The sequence below is a fragment of the Rhinolophus hipposideros genome (assembly GCF_964194185.1).
Source record: "Rhinolophus hipposideros genome assembly, chromosome: X".
Lineage (NCBI taxonomy): Eukaryota > Metazoa > Chordata > Mammalia > Chiroptera > Rhinolophidae > Rhinolophus > Rhinolophus hipposideros.
In genome coordinates, this window is record NC_138046.1 from 56,025,200 (window position 1) to 56,046,346 (window position 21,147).

Genomic DNA, 21,147 nt, shown 5'->3' on the forward strand with positions numbered 1-21,147 from the left:
CAAGACAATATACACAACACAAGGGACATCTTTGGAGCACACGCACAGGAGAATAGGGAAGTGGTGCAAGTCAAATATAAAGGACACATACTACGTAAGATAACCCAGCAAAAACCAAGAAGCCTAGGGGATCTACCTAATACATCAATGCAAACACAGAGAGTCAGCTAGAATGGGTAAACAAAGAAAAATGTCCCAAATAAAACAACAGAATAAACCTCCAGAATTGGAACCAAATGAAATAGAGGTAACCAACCTATCAGAGACAGAGTTCAGAACACTGATGTTAAGAATGGCTAAGGAGCTTAGTGATGACACAAAGAAGGATAGAGAAATCATAATGAACAACCAGTTAGAACTAAAGAATACAATAACTGAAATAAAGAACACACTTGAAGGAATTACCAGCAGGTTAGATGAGACAGAGGATTGAATCAGTTATTTAGAAGACAACTTAGCAGAGATCACACAAATGGAACAACAAAAAGAAAAAAAGAATAAAAAACAATAAAGATGGTTTAAGAGACTTCTGGGATAACATAAAGAGCAGCAACATGCACATCATAGGAATACAAGAAGGTGAAGAGAGGAAGCAAGGGATTGAGAACATATTTGAAGTAATAATGTCCGAAAACTTCCCTAACCTGATGAAGAAAACCAACATACAAGCCCAAGAAGTGCAGAGAGTTCCAACCAGGATAAACCCAAACAGGTCCACACCAAGACACATTATAATGAAAATGGCAAAGGTTAAAGACAAAGTGAGAATCCTAAAAGTAGCAAGAGAAAGACAGCGGGTTACATACAAGGGAACTCCTATAAGACAATTAACTTTTCTACAGAAAATTTGAAGGCCAGGAGGGAGTGACAGGAGATACTCAAAGTGCTGAAATAAAAAGGCCTACAACTTAGATTGCTTTATCTAGCAAGGCTATGATTTAAAATTGAAGGAGAGATAAAGATCTTCCCAGAAAAGAATACACTAAAGAAATTTATTACCACCAAGCCAGCATTGCAGGTAATATTAAAAGGGCTTCTGTAAACAGAAGAAAGATGAAAACAATCTAACCACAAATTTAAAAAACGGCAATAACTATGTATCTATGAAACACCACTTTAAATGTAAATGGATTAAATGCTCCAATCAGAAGACATAGGGTGGCTGAGTGGATAAGAAAGCAAGACCCTTGTATGTGCTGTATACAAGAGACTCACCTCAGATCAAAAGACACACACAGACTGAAAGTGAAGGGTTGGAGTAAGATATTTCATGCAAATAGAAATGAGAAAAAAGCTGGAGTTGCAATCCTTATATCTGACAAAATAGACTTTAAAATGAAGAATATGGTAAAAGGCAAAGACAGGCACTACATAATAATAAAAGGATCGATCGGACAACAGGACATAACCCTAGTAAACATCTATGCACCCAACATAGGAGAACCTAAATATATAGAACAGATATTGACTGACATAAAGACAGAGATCAACAGTAACACTATCAGAGTAGGGGACTTCAACATACCTCTGACAACAAGGGACAGGTCTTCCACACAGAAAATCAATATGGAAACAATGGCCTTCAATGACACATTGGACCACTTGGATTTAATCGATATTTTCACAGCATTTCACCCCAAAGCTGGAGAATACATGCTCTTCTCAAGCGCACATGGAACATTTTCCAAGATAGACCACATGTTAGGCCACAAAACAAGTCTTGGTAAACTTAAGAATATTGAAATCATACCAATTGTCTTCTCTGACCACAGTGCTATGAAATTAGAAATCAACTAAAGGAAAAAAAGAACTGGAAGACACACAAATACATGGAGGCTGAATAACACGTTACTAAATAATGAATGGGACAACCAGGAGATCAAGGAAGAAATCAAAAGATATATTGAGACAAACAAAAATGAAAACACGATGACCCAAAACTCTATGGGATGCAGCAAAAGCAGTCTTAAGAGGGAAATTCATAGCAATGCAGGCCTACCTAAAGAAACCAGAAAAATCAATAATGAACAGTTTATCTTCACACTTCAGTGATCTGGAAAAAGAACAGCAAAATGAGCGCAAAGGGAGTACAAAGAAGGAGATAATAATGATCAGAGTGGAAATAAATGAAATAGAGAACCAAAATATATATAAATGAATACAAGAGCTGGTTTTAGAGAAGATAAACAAAGTCTACAAAACTTTAGCTAGACTAATCAAAAAAAAAAAAAAAAGAGAGAGAGAGAGCGAGGAACCAAACTAATAAAATCAGAAATGAAAGAGAAGTGACAACAGACACCACAGAAATACAAAAAATGTTAAGAAATTACTATCAATGACTATATGCCAACAAATTAGACAATCTGGAAGAAATGGACAATTTTCTAGAAGTATACAATCTTCCAAGGCTGACTCAAGAAGAAGTGGGAAATCTGAATAGAATGATTACCACCAGGGACATTGAATCAGTAATCAACAAGCTCCCAACAAACAAAAGCACTGAATCAGATAGTTCTACGGGTGAATTTTACAAAACATTCAAAAAAGAATTATCACCTGTTCTCCTCAAACCATTCCAAAAAAATCCAGAAGGAGGGAAGCCCTCCCAAGCACTTTTCACAATGCCATTATCAACCTGACCCACAAATCAGACAAAGACATTACAAAAAAAGAAAACTACAGCCCAATATCCCTAATGAACATACATGCAAAAATCCTCAACAAAATATTAGTGAACAGAATTCAGCAATACATTAAAAAGATCATACACCATGATCAAGTGGGATTCATCCCTGGTATGCAAGGGTGGTTCAACATCTGCAAATCAAATAATGTGATACAGCACATTAACAAAATAAAAAATAAAAGTCATATGATCATATCGACAGACCCAGAAAAAGCATTTGACAAAATCCAGCAGCCATTTATGATAAAAACTCTTAAGAAAGTGTGAATAGAGGGACCATATCTCAACATAATAAAGGCCATATATGATAAACCCACAGCTAACATCATACTCAATGGGGAAAAGCAAAAACCATTCCCTTTAAGATCAGGAACAAGGCAAGGTTGCCAATTTTCTACACTTCTATTCAATATAGTGATGGAAGTTCTAGCCACAGCAATCAGACAAGAAAAAGAAATAAAAGGCATCCAAATTGGTAAGGAGGAAGTAAAATTGTCATTATATGCAGATGATATGATACTATATAGAGAGAACCCTAAAGACTCCACCAAGAAACTATTAGAGCTGATAGATGAATTTAGTAAAGTATCAGGATACAAAATTAATATTCAGAAGTCAGTTGCATTTGTATACATCAATAATAAAATATCAGAATGAGAAATAAGAAAACAATCCCATTTACAATTGCTTCAAAGACTATAAAATACCTGGGAATAAATTTAACCAAAAAAGTAAAAGATCTCTACTCAGAAAATTATAAGACACTGAAGAGAGAAATTAAAAAAGATACAAATAGATGGAAATATATATATTATGCTCATGGATAGAAAGAATTAATATTGTCAAAATGTCCATACTGCCTAAGGCAATATACATATTCAACGCAATTCCTATCAAACTACCAAGGACGTTTTTCACAGAAATAGAACATATAATCCTAAAATTTATATGGGACCATAAAAGACCCCGGATAGCCTCAGCAATCTTGAGAAATAAGAACAAAGTGGGAGGTATAACGATACCTGATTTCAAACTATACTACAAGGCTACAGTAATCAAAACAGCATGGTACTGGCATAAAAATAGACACATAGATCAATGGAACAGAATAGAGACTCCAGAAGTAAATCCATGCCTATATGCCCATCTAATCTACGACAATGGAAGCAAGAATGTACGATGGGGTAAAGACAGTCTGTTCAATAAGTGCTGTTGGGAAACCTGGACAGACACATGCAAGAAAATGAAGCTGGACCACCTCCTTACACCACATACAAAAATAAATTCAAAATGGCTTAAAGACTTAAATGTAAGATCTGAAACCATAAAATATCTAGAAGAAAATATAGGAAGAAACTTCATGGACATTACCCGGAGTAAGATTTTCACTGATATATCCCCTCGCGCAAGGGAAGTAAGAGAAAAAATAAACATGTGGGATTGCATCAAACTAAAAAGTTTTTTCACAGCAAAGGAAACCATCAATAAAACAAAAAGGGATCCTACTGAATGGGAAAAGATATTTGCCAATGATATATCTGATAAGGGATTAATATCACAAATCTATAAAAAACTTACTCAACTCAACTCCAAAAAAACAAACAACCCAATTAAAAAATGGGTAGAGAGCTTGTTTGGAGGTTCTAGCAGGGGAGCGCAGCTACTCGTATACCCTTGACCGAGAAGACGGTCCTCTCCTCTATCGGGGAAGGTTGTCCTCTTCGACCGAGCGCGCAGGGGGTGGGGGGTGGGTGATGAGGGTAAAGGGGATCAAATATATGGTGATGGAAGGAGAACTGACTCTGGGTGGTGAACACACAATGGGATTTATAGACGATGTAATACAGAATTGTACACCTGAAATCTATGTGAATTTACTAACAATTGTCACCCCAATAAATTTAATAAAAAAAAAAGAAATCAACAAACAACAAGTACTGGAGCTGATGTGGAGAAAAGGGAACGCTTGTGCACTGTTGGTGGGATTGCAGATTGGTGCAGCCACTATGGAAAACAGTACGGAAGTATCTCAAAAATCTGAAAATGGAACTACCTTATGATCCAGCAATTCCACTCCTAGGTATCTGTCAGGAGAAATCCAAAACTTCAATTCAAAAATCTATATGCACTCCTATGCTTATTGCAGCACTATACACAATAGCCAAGACATGGAAACAACTGAAATGCCCATCGGTAGATGACTGGATTAAGAAACTGTGGTAGATTTATACAATGGAGTATTACACAGCCATAAAGAAGAAAGAAATCTTACCATTTGCAACAACATGGATGGATCTAGAGAACATTATGTTAAGTGAAATAAGTCACACAGAGAAAGACAAATACCATATGACCTCACTTATATGTGGAATCTAAAGAAAAGAATAAGTGAATGAACTAATCAGAAACAGTTTTGGAGACAAAGAGGAAAAACTGAGGGTTGCTAGATGGGCTGGGGGGGGTGGGGATAAGGGGAAAGGTGAAGGGATTAGGAAGCAGCTGGTAACCACAAGATGGCCAGGGGTTTTGAAAATTAATTTTGGGGATGTAATCAATAATGTTGTAAAGATTTTGTAGGGTATCCGATGAACACGTGTTCCACTTGGGAGACGACCTCCGGGATCTTGTAGATGCATGATCACTGCTCTGTACACCTGAAGCTGAACAATAATGAATGCCAACTATAATTTTACATACACACACACACACACACACACACACACACACACACACACACATATATATATACTTACAAGAAGCGGAGTACAGCGTTAGGAATAGAGACAGTAGAAATGTGCTCTGTGCGATGTCAGAAGGATAGTGGATGGGGGGAGGGGGTTTGACACAGTGTGAGGGATATAAATGGTAAACGTCTAAGTATTACTTTGTCTTGTGCACTTGTATCAATTAAAAAAAAAAAGAAAAAAAAATCTCTCCAAAAATGGGTCAGCAAACAGGAAGATAAATAGGCATGTGTAGTGGGAATAAAGGCATATGTGTTATGGTTGGCTTTCATGGTCATTTCCCCATTGTAGGAATGAGTTGTCTGGTGGAGTCTCAGGTAGGAAGGAAAATCATAATCCTATTTTTATTTACGTAGGTATCTGCAATGTCTTATTATGCCCCCACAAGGCAAGATACAGAATATTTGTCAGTACTAGACCTATCACTAACTATAGGATCTTGCCAGTCAAGATGCCTCTCTTGTCTTCACTTCTACAACAGGAGAACAACAACTATCTCTCTCAAATAGACCATCCAGGAATGTTGTGGAAGCCAGTGAAAAAGCCCTCTCCATTCTTATTTGGTAAGAAAGGCTGTGTGAATCCAAGGATGGGTCTAAGAGTGACACTGCAAATATAAATCGTCCTGTTAGTTGTAGTAGTAATGATAGGAAGGGTCATTTAACATCCAATGGATCAGGGACAGAATGTTACTTGAGATTCAAAGGTTGCAGGTTTGCAACCCTATAGGGAAATAAGAGAGTCATCCAAAATTAAATACTTTCTCTGTGGCAGGCAAAGTGCTGTACCTGTATTCTCTCACTGAATTCTTAAAACAAGCCTAGGAAGTGGGGGTTATACACCCATGTTCTGAATGAGAGAACTGTGAACCACAGAAGTTAAGTCATTTCCCTAGGGTCAAATAGCTAGTAAGTGGTGCAGCAGAGATTCGAAGGCAAATCTGTCTGACTCCAAAGATACCAGCTTTTAGAGAAATAACCACAACAGAAGTGAGAGCCCAAAGATATTATACATATCTAATCCAACTGCAAAAGAACAGGAAAAAATGTTCACTCCCAGAGACATCCTTTAACCACAGACTTCTTTGATTCTACTTCCTGAATAAATTGTCCTCTGCATTTTCCATTTGAAGGGAATGTGAACATTTGACTGGCAAAACTGGGGGTAGAATCAGCTTCCGGGCCTGGATGTGCCATCAACTCTCTCCCAAAAGGACACAAGCAATAAAGGGAAAGGAGTGGAGAGAAGGAGAAAGATAAGAAAGGGTTGAAGGAAGGAAGAAAGAGACTGACTAAAGCAGTTGCATCTTCTTTTAACTTTTTTATTGAGTACAGCATTCACACAGTAAAGTGCACAGACGTTGAATGTATAGCTCAATGAACTTTACATATGCGGTGTGATAAAAAAATACAGTGAATGTTTAAGTTTTAAAAAATTATTACAGTAAAAGACACATTGACTTTAATCCCCTTCAAAATACTCCCTCTCTCTTCAAACACACTTTTCCCAACACTCTTGCCACTTTCTGAAGCAGTTCTGGAAGTCCTCTTTCATCAGTGTCTTTAACACTGTCGTGGCTTCCTTCATGTCCTGAATCGATTCAAAATGTTTACCTTTCATGGTCATTTTGACTTTGGGGAAGAGCCAGAAGTCGCACGGTGCCAGATCTGGTGAATAAGGTGGATGAGGACACACTGTAATGTTTCTATTTGACAGAAATTTCCATGCCAGAAGTGATGTGTGACACAGAGCATTATCATGATGGAGGATGAAGTAAAGATACGAAAGAAGACTTCAAGAACTGCTTCAGAAAGTGGCAGGAACGATGGGATAAGAGTGTTTGAAGCGAATGGGAGTATTTTGAGGGGGATTAGGGGCAATGTGTCTTTTATTGTAATACATTTATTTTATTTAAACATTCACCACATCTTTTGATCACACCTTGTATATATCCACCTGTGTAACTGGATCAAGATATAGAACATCTCGGGGCCGTCTGGGTGGCTCAGGCTCAAGGTGCTGTGTTCAATTTTAGTTGCTGTGTTCAATTTAGTTTGGTTAGAGCTCCATGCTCCTAACTCCGAAGGCTGCCGGTTTCATTCCCACATGGGCCAGTGGGCTCTCAACCACAAGGTTGCCAGTTCAACTCCTCGAGTCCCGCAAGGGATGGTGGGCAAAGCCCCCGGCAACTAAAATTGAACACAGCACCTTGAGCTGAGCTGCCGCTGAGCTCCCAGATGGCTCAGTTGGTTGGAGCGTGTCCTCTCAACCACAAGGTTGCCGGTTCGACTCCTGCAAGGGATGGTGGGCTGTGCCCCCTGCAACTAGCAACTGCAACTGGACCTGGAGCTGAGCTGCACCCTCCACAACTAAGATTGAAAGGACAACAACTTGACTTGGAAAAAAGGCCTGGAAGTACACATTGTTCCCCAATAAAGTCCTGTTCCCCTTCCCCAATAAAATCTTTAAAAAAAAAATGGTCAAAATGGTCAATTAAAAAAAAAAAAGATATAGAACATCTTTATCACCTCATGTTTCCTTCAGGCACCTTCCCCGTTAATTCCCACCCCCCAGAGTTGACCCACTAATCTACTAATCTGATTACTGTAAATATACCTTAATTTGTATTTCCTAGGGTGTTATATAAATGAAGAAATACAGTGTATACTTTTTTTTTTTTTGGTATGGCTTCTTTCAGTCACCATAATTATTTTGAGACTTTTTTTGTGGCTAAGTAGTATTCCAATGTATGGATGTATCACAGTTTGCTTATCTACTCATTTGTTTATGCACATTAAGGTTGTTTCCAATTTGGGGCAACTATGAGTAGACTTGTTGTGAACATTCATGTACAAGTCTTTGTATATACATATGCACTTTCATTTCTCTTGGGCATATACCTAGAGATGGAATTGTTGGATCATAGAGTAAGTACATCTTTAGCTATAGTAGATTCAAAAGCATTGTATCTTAGATCTCTGCCCTTTGCCTATCCTGGCTTTTTATATAGAAAAGGTAACTTCATTTTCCTCCACAAAATGGAAGGTACATAAACTCTCTATAGAAAATTGGAAAATACAGCAAAAGAGAAAGATAAATTACATCAATGACTCCGATTTTCCTAAATGTAACCCAGCCTCAAATAAGCTCTCTCCTTTCTGGAACTAGGTGTTGTCTAGTGGCTGACTTGAGAATGCAGAACCACAGCTAGAGAGTTTCTAGAAAATTAACTGAGCAGACCGTCAAGCATAAAACCAATTTACAAAGCCATGGAGACTCTGTCTATGAAAGAGTCAGGGCCCAGTACACTGTGAGGCTTAGTTTGGACAGAGCCTCTAGTCAGGCCCAGAAAGGCAAACAACTCCATGTTCTCCGCCAGCCTTCCTGAGCTTTCTTACAAGACAGCACAAGAGGGCAAAGGAACATACAATGCAGTGTTTTCCTGTCCTGGCAACTGACTTGTGCCTATAAAATAAAATACTTAGATTTCATCCTAACATGTACCACATCCATACAATATAGTGCGCCATTAAATATATTTAGGTAGATCTATATGTAGCAATGGTAAAGTGTGATCAGGACCTGTTTTGGGGAAGTATTGTAATGTAGTGGTTAAGATCATGGGCTTTGGAGACAGTCTGTCTGGGCTTAATACCTGGCTCCAACCTAAGCTCTTTGATCTTAAGCAAGTGACATTGTTTTGCTGTCTCCCCATTTTATCACCTGTGAAAAGGGAGTTATAATAATACCTACCTGTGAGACTGCTTTGAGGATTAAATGAGATAAAAATCTGGGATACTTAGAAAAGCACTCAGAACAAGTAAAGCTTGGTTGATGATAAATTAACCATCAACAACCTCAAATGGCCCATCAACATTACTCCACAGTCCTATTTTCCTCTGGTCAACACACTCTCACTGTTACAACTAATTAAACTCTTCCTCATTCTTTCTACAAGTAGAAATGACCACACTCCCCTTTACGAAAGAAAAGTGGGGGGAGCCTTCAGATGGAAACTTCCTCATCTTTCCAACACCAAACATTAACTTGCTGACCCCAGTATACAAGCTGTTAGACAGATGCTCTCTCCCACTCAACATGATGTCCTCCACCTGTGCTTTGAGTCCCAGGCCCTCCTCTTTCCCAGCAAATGTACACTATATAATTTATCCCTTCTCTCTACTGTATTTGAACCACTCACTCCCAACAGACCCTTTATTGTAAACTTTACAGTTCCACAAAATTTATTTCTGTTTTTCTTAAAGGTCTCTCTGCACTCTTAATCCCACTCCTGCTACAACTCTGGCATTTTTGTGCCCTTCTTAGTCAAACTGTTTCAAATAGTCGCCTATATTCTTTGTTTCCACCACCTTGACTTCCCCTCTCAGCTAACCACACTCCAATCCACTCCAATACAGATTCTGGCATTGTCACTCCATGAAAATTGATCTGGCTAAAGTTGCCGATGACCTCTATATTCCTAAATGCAACACATTTTTTCCAGTCCATGTTTTATTTGACCCCTCAGCACCAAGAGACACCATTGATAGTTCACTCCCTACTTCTTGAAACACTCTCTTTCTTTTCCTTCAATGACATGAATCCCTTCTAACATTCTTTTTTTTTCAATTTCATAGTTTTTATTTTATTTTATTTTTTTATTTTTATTTTTCTTAATTTATTAGTTTCAGGTGTACAAGACAAGGTAATATTTAGGCGTTCATCATTTATATCCCTCACACTGTGAACCCCCCTCCCCCCATCCACTATCCCTCCGACCTCACACCGAGCCATCACATTATATATATAAAATTATAGTTGGCATTCATTAATGTTTAGCTTCTGGTGTACAATGCCATGATCAGGCATCCACATTATCTCTGAGGTGGTCTCCCAAATAGGACGCATGTCCATCGGATACCCAACAAAATCTTTACAACATTATTGAATACGTTCCCCAAATTAATTTTCAAAAAACCCTGAGGCCATCTTGTGGTTACCAGCTGCTTCCTAATCCCTTCACCTTTCCCCTTATCCCCAACCCCTCCCCCCCCCGCCCATCTAACAACTCTCGGTTTTTTCTTCGTGTCCCCAAAACTGTTTCTGATTAGTTCATTCACTTATTCTTTTCTTTAGATTCCGCATATAAGTGAGATCATATGGTACTTGTCTTTCTCTTTCTGACTTATTTCACTTAACATAATGTTCTCTAGATCCATCCGTGTTGTTGCAAATGATAAGATTTCTTTCTTCTTTATGGCTGCATAATACTCCATTGTATAAATGTACCACTGTTTCTTAATCCAGTCATCTACCGATGGGCATTTCGGTTGTTTCCATATCTTGGCTATTGTGTAAAGTGCTGCAATAAACAGGAGTGCATACTGATTTTTGAATTGGAGTTTTGGATTTCTCCGGGTAGATGCCTAGGAGTGGAATTACTGGATCATAGGGTAGTTCCATTTTCAGATTCCTGAGATACCTCCATACTGTTTTCCATAGAGGCTGCACCAATCTGCAATCCCACCAACAGTGCACTAGCGTTCCCTTTTCTCCACATCCACGCCAGCATTTGTTGTTTGTTGATTTATTGATGATAGCCATTTTGACTGGAGTGAGGTGGTATCTCATTGTGGTTTTTATTTGCATTTCTCTGATGGTTAGTGAGGTTGAGCATTTCTTCATATGTCTTCTTGCCTTCTGTATGTCCTTTTTAGAAAAATGTCTCTTCATATTCTCTGCCTATTTTTTAATTGGGTTGTTTGTTTTTTTGGAGTTGAGTTGAGTGAGTTTTTTTAAAAATTTGTGATATTAACACCTTATCAGATATATCATTGGCAAATATCTTTTCCCATTCAGTAGGATCCCTTTTTGTTTTATTGATGGTTTCCTTTGCTGTGAAAAAACTTTTTAGTTTGATGTAATCCCACATGTTTATTTTTTCTCTTACTTCCCTTGCGCGAGGGGATATATCAGTGAAAATCTTACTCCGGGTAATGTCCATGAAGTTTCTTCCTATATTTTCTTCTAGATATTTTATGGTTTCAGATCTTACATTTAAGTCTTTAAGCCATTTTGAATTTATTTTTGTATGTGGTGTAAGGAGGTGGTCCAGCTTCATTTTCTTGCATGTGTCTGTCCAGGTTTCCCAACAGCACTTATTGAACAGACTGTCTTTACCCCATCGTACATTCTTGCTTCCATTGTTGTAGATTAGATGGGCATATAGGCATGGATTTACTTCTGGAGTCTCTATTCTGTTCCATTGATCTATGTGTCTATTTTTATGCCAGGACCATGCTGTTTTGATTACTGTAGCCTTGTAGTATAGTTTGAAATCAGGTATCGTTATACCTCCCACTTTGTTCTTATTTCTCAAGATTGCTGAGGCTATCCGGGGTCTTTTATGGTCCCATATAAATTTTAGGATTATATGTTCTATTTCTGTGAAAAACGTCATTGGTAGTTTGATAGGAATTGCGTTGAATATGTATATTGTCTTAGGCAGTATGGACATTTTAACTATATTAATTCTTCCTATCCATGAACATGGAATGTGTTTCCATCTATTTATGTCTTCTTTCATTTCTTTCTTCAGTGTCATATAATTTTCTGAGTACAGATCTTTTACATCTTTGGTTAGATTTATTCCCAGATATTTTATAGTCTTTGGAGCAATTGTAAATGGAATTGTTTTTTTTAATTTCTCCTTCTGATATTTTATCATTGGTATATACAAGTGCAACTGATTTCCAAATATTAATTTTATATCCTGCTACTTTACTAAATTCATCTATCAGTTCTAATAGTTTCTTGGTGGAGTCTTTAGGGTTCTCTCTATATAGTATCTTATCATCCGCATATAGTGATAATTTTACTTCCTCGTTACCAATTTGGATGTCTTTTATTTCTTTCTCTTGTCTGATTGCTGTGGCTAGAACTTCCAGCACTATGTTGAATAGAAGTGGAGAAAGTGGGCAACCTTGTCTTGTTCCTGATCTTAGGGGGAATGGTTTTAGCTTTTCCCCATTGAGTATGATGTTAGCTGTGGGTTTGTCATATATGGCCTTTATTATGTTAAGATATGATCCCTCTATTCCCACTTTCTTAAGGGTTTTTATCATAAAAGGTTGCTGTATTTTGTCAAATGCTTTTCTGCATCTATTGATATGATCATGTGATTTTTATTTTTCATTTTGTTAATGTGGTGTATCACATTAATTGATTTTTGGATGTGAACCACCCTTGCATACCAGGGATGAATCCCACTTGATCATGGTGTATGATCTTTTTAATGTATTGCTGAATTCTGTTCGCTAATATTTTGTTGAGAATTTTTGCATCTATGTTCATTAGAGATATCGGCCTGTAGTTTTCTTTTTTTGTGGTGTCTTTGTCTGCTTTTGGGATCAGGGTGATAGTGGCTTCATAAAAAGTGTTTGGGAGTCCTCCTTCCTTCTGGATTTTTTGGAAGAGCTTGAGGAGAATAGGTGATAATTCTTTTTTGAACGTTTTGAAAAATTCACCTGTAAAGCCATCTGGTCCAGGGCTTTTGTTTGTTGGGAGATTATTGATTACTGATTCAATTTCCCTGGTGGTAATCAGACTGTTCAGGCTTTCTGTTTCTTCTTGAGTTAGCCTTGGAAGGTTGTATGCCTCTAGAAAATTGTCCATTTCTTCCAGATTGTCAAATTTGTTGGCATAGAGTTGCTCATAGTAATTTCTTAAATTTTTTTGTATTTCTGTGGTGTCTCCTTCCAACATTCTTTTAAAACTCCCTGGCTGCTCTTTCCCTGTCTCCTTTGTAGGCTGATCCTCCTCTACTCCACAATAAATCCTGGAGTTTCTCAAGGCTCCTTCCTATGTTCTTTTACATTCTCCCTCTGATACTTGCTTGACTTTGACAATGTTATCCCCACATATGGCTTCAATTACCATCTATGTGCATAGAGCTCGCAATTTATATCTCCAGGCTAGATTCCTCTTCCAAGCTACAGATCCAGCCACTGAATTATCTATATGGCTCCCTTGGTGTTCTCAAAGTGATACAGGAGAGTTAGCATGTCTCTAGGTAGACAGGGAGGTCCCTGGTGAAATAAACAAAAGACAGCCATACCTAAAACTTCAGGTTTTGAAATCACTCCTTCGCTCCAGGACATATTGTAACGGGGCCCTAAGATTAATCATAAAATTCCTTCTGGCCTGACAAACAGAGAAGATCTGATAGATAAGAGTAGGTTATTTTACTAATTCCTTTAGGATGGGCAAGCAGAACAAACCTGGTGGACAAATTTCATGAGAAGGTGCGTGCCAAGTTCCCTTCTTCAAATAGTTCCCTTCTCCAAACAGGCAAAGGGAAGGTATAAAAGTAGGAGCTTTTGCCTCAGTCACGGTCATCTCCATTCTGGACCCCCTCCCGCTCTGGAGCTGCAACCTCTTCTCCTGCCTCTAATAAACTATCCTCTTTTTAAAACTTTTTGCTTCTCCCTGGTCCGTGTTTCCGTTCTTCAGCTTCACGAGACACAATCCCGTCCCACACTCAGAAACTGCCAGCAGATCCAACATCAAAAGGCATCTCCAACACGTGTCAAAGACCAATCTCACGATTTTCATCCTTGAACTTGGTATTCAGTGTCTCTGACCAGCACGCCCAAATATCCAGTGGTACAAGCTTTGACCTCTTACTCTCCCTCACTCCCAACTCCAATCCATTGCTAATTCCTGTGGATTTTACTTCCTATGTAACTCTAAAATATACCAATTCCCTCCATCTAAACCACGACTACCCCAGTCCAATCTACCATCACTTCTACCCTAGATTGTTGCAATGATTCCTAATAAGACTCCCCAATACATTCTGATCCCTTCCCATTCCTTTGTCCACATTGTAGCCAGGGTGATATTTTCAAAAGACAAATTCAATCCATTACTACCACCACCACACACACACACACACACACACACACACACACACACAGGACTGTCAATGGTTCTTAGGATATAGACAAAATGGCTTAGGCTGGCTTGTGTTGACAGTCCAGTCATGACAGTTCACATGTCCTGGCCCCTATATACCAGCACATCCTCAACTCCCACCACACTGCTCTTGCACTGCCTCTTGAACTCCAGCAGTACTGACATTCTTCCAGCCCCTTTTACTCACTATGCTATCTCTTAATATATAGCCTTAAGCCTTTTCCCCAACCCCCATCTCCAATCTAATAATCCCCTATTTTTCCTTTACCTCTCAGCTCAATAATCACATTCTCAGAGCAGAATTCCTGACCACCTTGACTAGTCAAATCCTCCTATTTTATAGGTTCTTATAGCACCGTGGACCCCTTCTTCCTAGTACTTGTCCTTATTGCAAGTACACACTTGTATGGCTATTTGCTTACTATTTGGTTCCCTCACTAGACTATGAGCTCCATGAAGAGCTCCTCGTAGATGTTTTTTGCTCACATCTGTTTCCTCAGCACCCAGCACAGTTCCTGATAATAAGTAGGCCATCAATAAGTATTTTGTGAGTGAATGAAGGAATGAATGAGTAGGTGCTTTTCAGTAGTCTGTTAAAAAAGAATTGACCCCCCCCAGAAGGCCAGCCTGATATATACTACCAGAAGCACTGTCTCAAAGTGCCTCTGTCAAAGAGAAACACACAGATACTAGTTAAAAGCTGTTAAAGACAGATTTTAAGTATTATTGCAATAGGGGAAAAAGAGACTTCAGTATAGATCTGGGTTCAATTCTGAATACAACAAAGACAAGTAGGGATTTGTACCAAGGAACGGAGTGAGGGAGTCAGTGGATGGAAAATTACTGAGACATCATGGAGGTGATACGGACCAACGAGTAGCCCCTCCACTGAAAAACTTTAAGTTTTCTTTCCTGTAGAAATTTTAAGTTTCCTTTCCCCAGTTTTTTAGCTCCTACTCCTGCTTTAGATAATTACCCTAAAACTTGTGATTCATACTTGTTGATTGTAATCATTGAAGCCTAATGTTCTCTCTCCCTACTGGGTCTAACTCCTGGGCAATTAACAACAACTGAATGACTGGTTGAATGGCTACAGGTTCTATAGAGCTAACGGATTTATTAATTAAAATCTATTTTTATTCATTTAGGGGCCTTGCGGATACAGAAAATACCCAGCAAGATTGTCAGTCACAACCAAAGAAACCAACAGATCTAGAAAACCAAAGAAGCCAACAGATCTCCAGGCAGATCTTGAGATCCCCCCCCTCTCATCTAAAATCAGATAGGGCGGGAGTTCCTCGAATCCCCCAATGGGTAGGGACAGCTCTCCACCCCTGCTCAGCATGAAGCAGATGCAGAAGAAAAGGCTTCCTGTCCCTCAAATTCCCATAGAGATTTTATGGGGATCATGTCTCCCAAGGGAAAAACAAGGCAGGCAATTAGAGATAGGCATCAGATCTCTGCATTCCTGCATCACCCACAGAATGTGACCACCCAAAAGACCTCCCCTCTTTGCCCAAAACTTCCCCTTTTCATTGTAATTATCTACCTCTATGAAGAAACAAACGGGTGCAAAATACCCAACTAGATTAGACCAGTCACTTGCACCTGTGCAGTAAAGGCCACAACGACCTTCATTTCACCTGTGCCTCATTATACCAATGACTATAATATCATACTTATGCACGGAAGTTCATTAATATCATTATAACAGACTGAATTCTGGGAAGGAACATGGGCAGTCTAAAAAGATGAGGTAATAGCCTCTTGTTAATCACAGGTGTCAATCAAGTGGTCCCACTCCCCGAAAGGAACAACCCATTCTAGAGAAAAAAGGATAAAAACTCTAAGTGCTCACCAGTCCACGCCCTTTGAGCCTTTTGAGCCTTGCTTTTGCTCAGGGGCTTGCTCCAAACCCTTTGGAGTGCCCTTTTTCTTTTAATAATGAACCCTTGAGCCATTCTCTGCTGTTTGGGTCCACTCCTATTTCTTTGCAGTGTACTATCTTTTCTAATAAACTACTCCTTCACCACTTTATTTCTGTGTCTCCTTCAATTCTTTGCTGGAGACGCCAAGAACCTGGACACCGCACCAAGAAGAGCCCACTGTCCAGTAACAGAGGAGGGGAATTCTTGCTAAACCAACTTAACAAGATTCTTGGTAAAAGCAGGCCAAGGTGATCAGGTATCAAGGGCAGGAGAAAGGTTATTGCTAAAACTGGACTAGGCATGTGTAGGACAGGATCCGAGAACAGGGCCCAAGGATGAAGCCTAACTGAAAAGAGGACTTAGAAGAGACTGTCTAAAGTTTGGTGAAGGAGAGAGAGTCTGTCTGTCGTGCAGGGTGTCAGGCGGGGTCTCAGCTCCTGCTCCCCACATAAGAACGCAGGACATGGTGAGGCCAAAAAGGAACACCCATGGAGCCATAGATAGGGGAGTCACACCACTATAGTCTCACTGGTGGCTGGGTTGGAAACATAGGAAACAAGAGCCACACGATCCGCAACCCTCACTCCGCCGCTTGCTGGCTCAGCCACCATCTTCTTCCTAGCCCCCATTTTCTGTTAGCGAAGCCATGGCAGTTATATTAGTGGCCAATGGCTCACTGGTTATAGCTGACGGCCAACTAGCCACAGCTGATGGCCATCCACTCACAGTGGATGGCCATTTACTACCTGAGCCAGCACCTTTCCACGTGAGGCCGAGAGCCTGGAAACTGCACTCCTGACTCTGTCCCCACACTGTCATTTCCTTAAGTTGTATTTTTATTTACCCTGCTAGTCTCCATAATATATATTATACGTCCACTATTCTTTACTTATTAGTCCATAGGATTTGTAAGTGCTTCTTTAAGGTAAAAGTTTATATTCATAAATTTCACCCATTTACAATTCAATGGTTTTTAGCAAATTTACAGAGTTGTGCAAACTATCACCACAGTGTAAGTGTAGGACATTTTCATTATCTCTAAAAAAAGGAAAAAAATATTCATGTCTATTTCCAGTCACTCCTCTTGCCCTTATAGGGGCACCCTATAGGCACTTTTGTGCCACCCTATAGGCACTTTTGAAGCTCCTCATATTTGCCTTAGGATAAAACATACAACCTAGCCAGACACACAAAAATCATAATTATCACACGTGAAATAATTTGAAAACCAAGTAATAATTGTGCAGTCTGATTATTGCTCAAAAAGATTTAGAAGACAAATCAGTGTGAACTGAGAAGTGGGAAGCAGTTTCAAGGAAGAGGTAGAACATTTTAGGGCTTTGTTGTAGAGAAAAAAAGAAATGCAAAAGAATAAAATGAGTTGAGAAATATTCAAACAAAAGAACCCACATGTTTTCTGAACTTTTTAAAGTTCCAATATGGTATTTTGACAGTTAAGAAGCTGTTTGTCCTTGATCCAGTAGGGAATGAGAGTTTTGATAACAGAAGAAAAATGATTAATCACAAGCCAGAAAAGTTGAATCAACACTCAACTGAAAAAAAAAAACACGTACTGAGTGCCTACTGTGCGCAGGGGAAAGCAGCTCCCCTTCCCTCCTGCTCTCCCGGCTGCCCTGGGGAGAGGGAGAGCTAATCTCGAGAATCTCGAGAAAGCCCAGGGAGGGGACGCCAAAGAGGTTCCAGGGCCCTTTCTTTCCTGCCCTGTAGCCGGGTGTGGCCTGGTTTGTCCCGCTCCCGGATCCCAGCTGAATCGAAAGGAGTGAGAGGGGCCTGGGAGGACAGGTGACGTTCCCGGACCAAAGTTATCAGGCCCCGGCGGTTAAAGTGGCGGTCTCCACTCTCAGAACTCCGCTGACATCCTACTCCCCATTCTTCCCCTCGACAAGATCCGCCATTCGCCACGCTGACCACGCCCCCTCTCCAGCCGCCCGCACCAGCCCAGAGCCGCCCGCCGCCTTTGCCCAGGAGGCCTCTTCCGCCTCCATCCCCGGAAACCAAATGTACTAAGGGCGAGGATGGGCGGATTGAGGGAAGGGTGATTCTTATCAAACTGTCTCCGCCCTCCTGAGGCCCCCACTACCTGACCTTTTCTCCTGATTATCAGAGGGCTCTCCGTACGGAAACGTGACTTTGGGCTGGAGGTGGGGAGGCGGGAGGAAGCTGGACCGAGCGCTGGTCACCGCTACCCTCACCACACAGGTCCCACGGCTTGCTACCCTTACCTCGTCATATGCGGGTCTGAGCCATGACTTTCTCTTTCTCTCGCCAGACCATTTCCTCCTCCCCTCGGGCATCCCGCTTCGTTCCCAAAGACAGAGTTGATCCTTCACCCTCCCTGAGACTGTTGCCTCTTCTCTAAAGTGGGGATAGCGTTGACACGTAATGAAATCGCATATATGAGAAAGAAGCAAAGTGCAAAGGAGGGAGGGGACAAGAAGAGGGAGGGAGAGAGGGAATAAGAAGAAAAAGGACCGTGAAAAAGAGTCCTCACAATATGCAGGTAAATGTCCTAATTAGTGTATTGGTCCGACATGGCACTGGAATAGGAAAACGGTTCAGAAATAATTACGGAATAAATTACAGTGATTCTCAGATGTTGTGTCTCAGTACCCATCTCTTCTTTCAGAAGCCTAGCACTGAAGGGCTGGCGGCTGGCAGGTAGCGTGTGCCATGCTATCTGCCTGTGCAGACCACTGCTGGGAGGCGGGGCTTCCACACCCAGGCTCCAGGCACACCCTAATGATAGAGGAGAGTCAGCATGCCCCTAGGTAGACAGGGAGGTCCCTGGTGGAGTAAACAAAGACAGCCATATCCTAAACTTTCAGGTTTTGAAATCACTCCTTTGCTCCAGGACAATGTAACAAGGCCTTGAGGTTAATCATAAAATTCATTTTGGCCTGACAGATGGAGCAGATCTGATAGATAAAGAGTGGGTTACTTTGCTAATTCCTTTAGGATGGGCAAGCAGAACAAATCTGGTAGACGGATTTCATTAGAAGGCGCCAGTTCCCTTCTTCAAACAAGTTCTCTTCTTCAAACAGCTCCCCTTCCCCAAGCAGGCAAGGGGAGGTATAAAAGTAGGAGCTTTTGCCTCAGTCATGGGGCACCCCCCATTCGGGACCCCCTCCTGCTCGGGAGCTGCAAACTCTTCTCCTGCCTCTAATAAACCATCCTCTTTTTAAAACTTTTTGCCTCTCCCTGGTCCGTGTTTCCATTCTTTGGCTTCACGAGACACGATCCCGGCCCACACCTAGAAACTGTCGACAGATCCAACATCAACTACATCACTAACCCCTCCCCTCCCGAGTGGGGTCCTGCACGCTAACCCGGTGACCCCTGGGACATGTCCGCTTTACATTCACAAGACTGAAATTCAGTCAGGTGAGGGAGCAGGTTGTGAAATGGCCCTTGTGACTCTCCCAACTTGGTATCAGGCACAGCGAGTGAAATTTCATGCCATCAGCGGCTATCTCTTTTGCAATAGTCCTAGAGGCCCATCTTGGAGAAATCTTCCTTTTTGCTGACAGCTTAGGAATTCTCCCTAATGGAAAAGGACCTTAATTTGTGAAAGAATTTGCAATGCATTTTTGTATCAATTTGCTGGGAGTGGGGAGGTACAGAGGATGTGCCATGCTTACAGATAAGATGGTGTGTGGTTTAGGAACCTCCTTTATGGTTGGATGAACGAATGCAGGAATAAATGAATGGGTGGATAATTAAATCTACGCAGAAGCCAGTGGTTCTGATATCAGAATCACCTGGGGGGCTTGTTAAAACACAGATTGTTGGGCCCTATCCCCAGGGTTTCTGATTCAGTCGGCTTGAGATGGGGCCTGAGACTTTGCATTTCCAGCAAGTTCCCAGGTCATGCTGATGCTGCTGGTCCAGGATCCCCACTCTGAGATCCACTGGAGTAATTCATCAGTAGAGACCCCTTTAGGCCATGAGTGTTTTGGCTGGAACCTTTTTATGGCTGATGCTGCCAAGTAGCTCATAGATGCAGTCTAAAATGAATCCCCTGCCTTGATGATTGGAAGATATGGGTGGGTTGCCCACTTTACCTCCCAGGAAATTCTACTGTTAGAAGTGGTGAGGAGGGAGGGTAGGGTGTGCACGTGAGCGTCCCTCAGCGCGTGCATCTGTGCTGCGGTCCCGACAGGTACTTCTGTCCCTTTCCACACTTCTAGTGCTGATTTCCAGAACCGCTTGCTGTCTCGGGCCCTTCTGAGTTTTTTATCCAGCGAAAAAAGGAAGCAAACTTCCTTCGAGCTCAGAGCCCAGCCTATCTTTTCCTGGGTTTTGGTGACATCTAGTGGCTAACTGGAGAATCTTTGCTCATAGAGAAAATTAACTGAGCAGCATGGAAAGCAAAAACTGGTACTTGTGAACCTTCTGAGAAAGGTATCCTGAAGAGCTGAAAATGACTGACTCAATGCGACATCAGTCAAAATGGATTTCTTGCTCTTGCAGCTGTATCAGAAATGAGACTTCATCAAATAACTTTAAATCACTTCCCACTGTATCCTCAGTGTAAATGATTTTCTAGAAATCGTGGTCAATAAAGTGTACTTGAGGTAATACCAATTTGGTATTTGCTTCCCATCTCAGTGTTTCTCTGGGCCCCAAGCTCTAAATATACCATGGATAACAATTCATTTCCAGTCTAGTCCAAACTATAAAGAGATCTGTATATGTTCAGATGCAGCTGGTACCGACCTGAGGGCATCCAGGCCTGAAGATCATTGAGAGGTGTTAATTTTTATTGACCATTACAGGGGCAGAAATGTAAGAT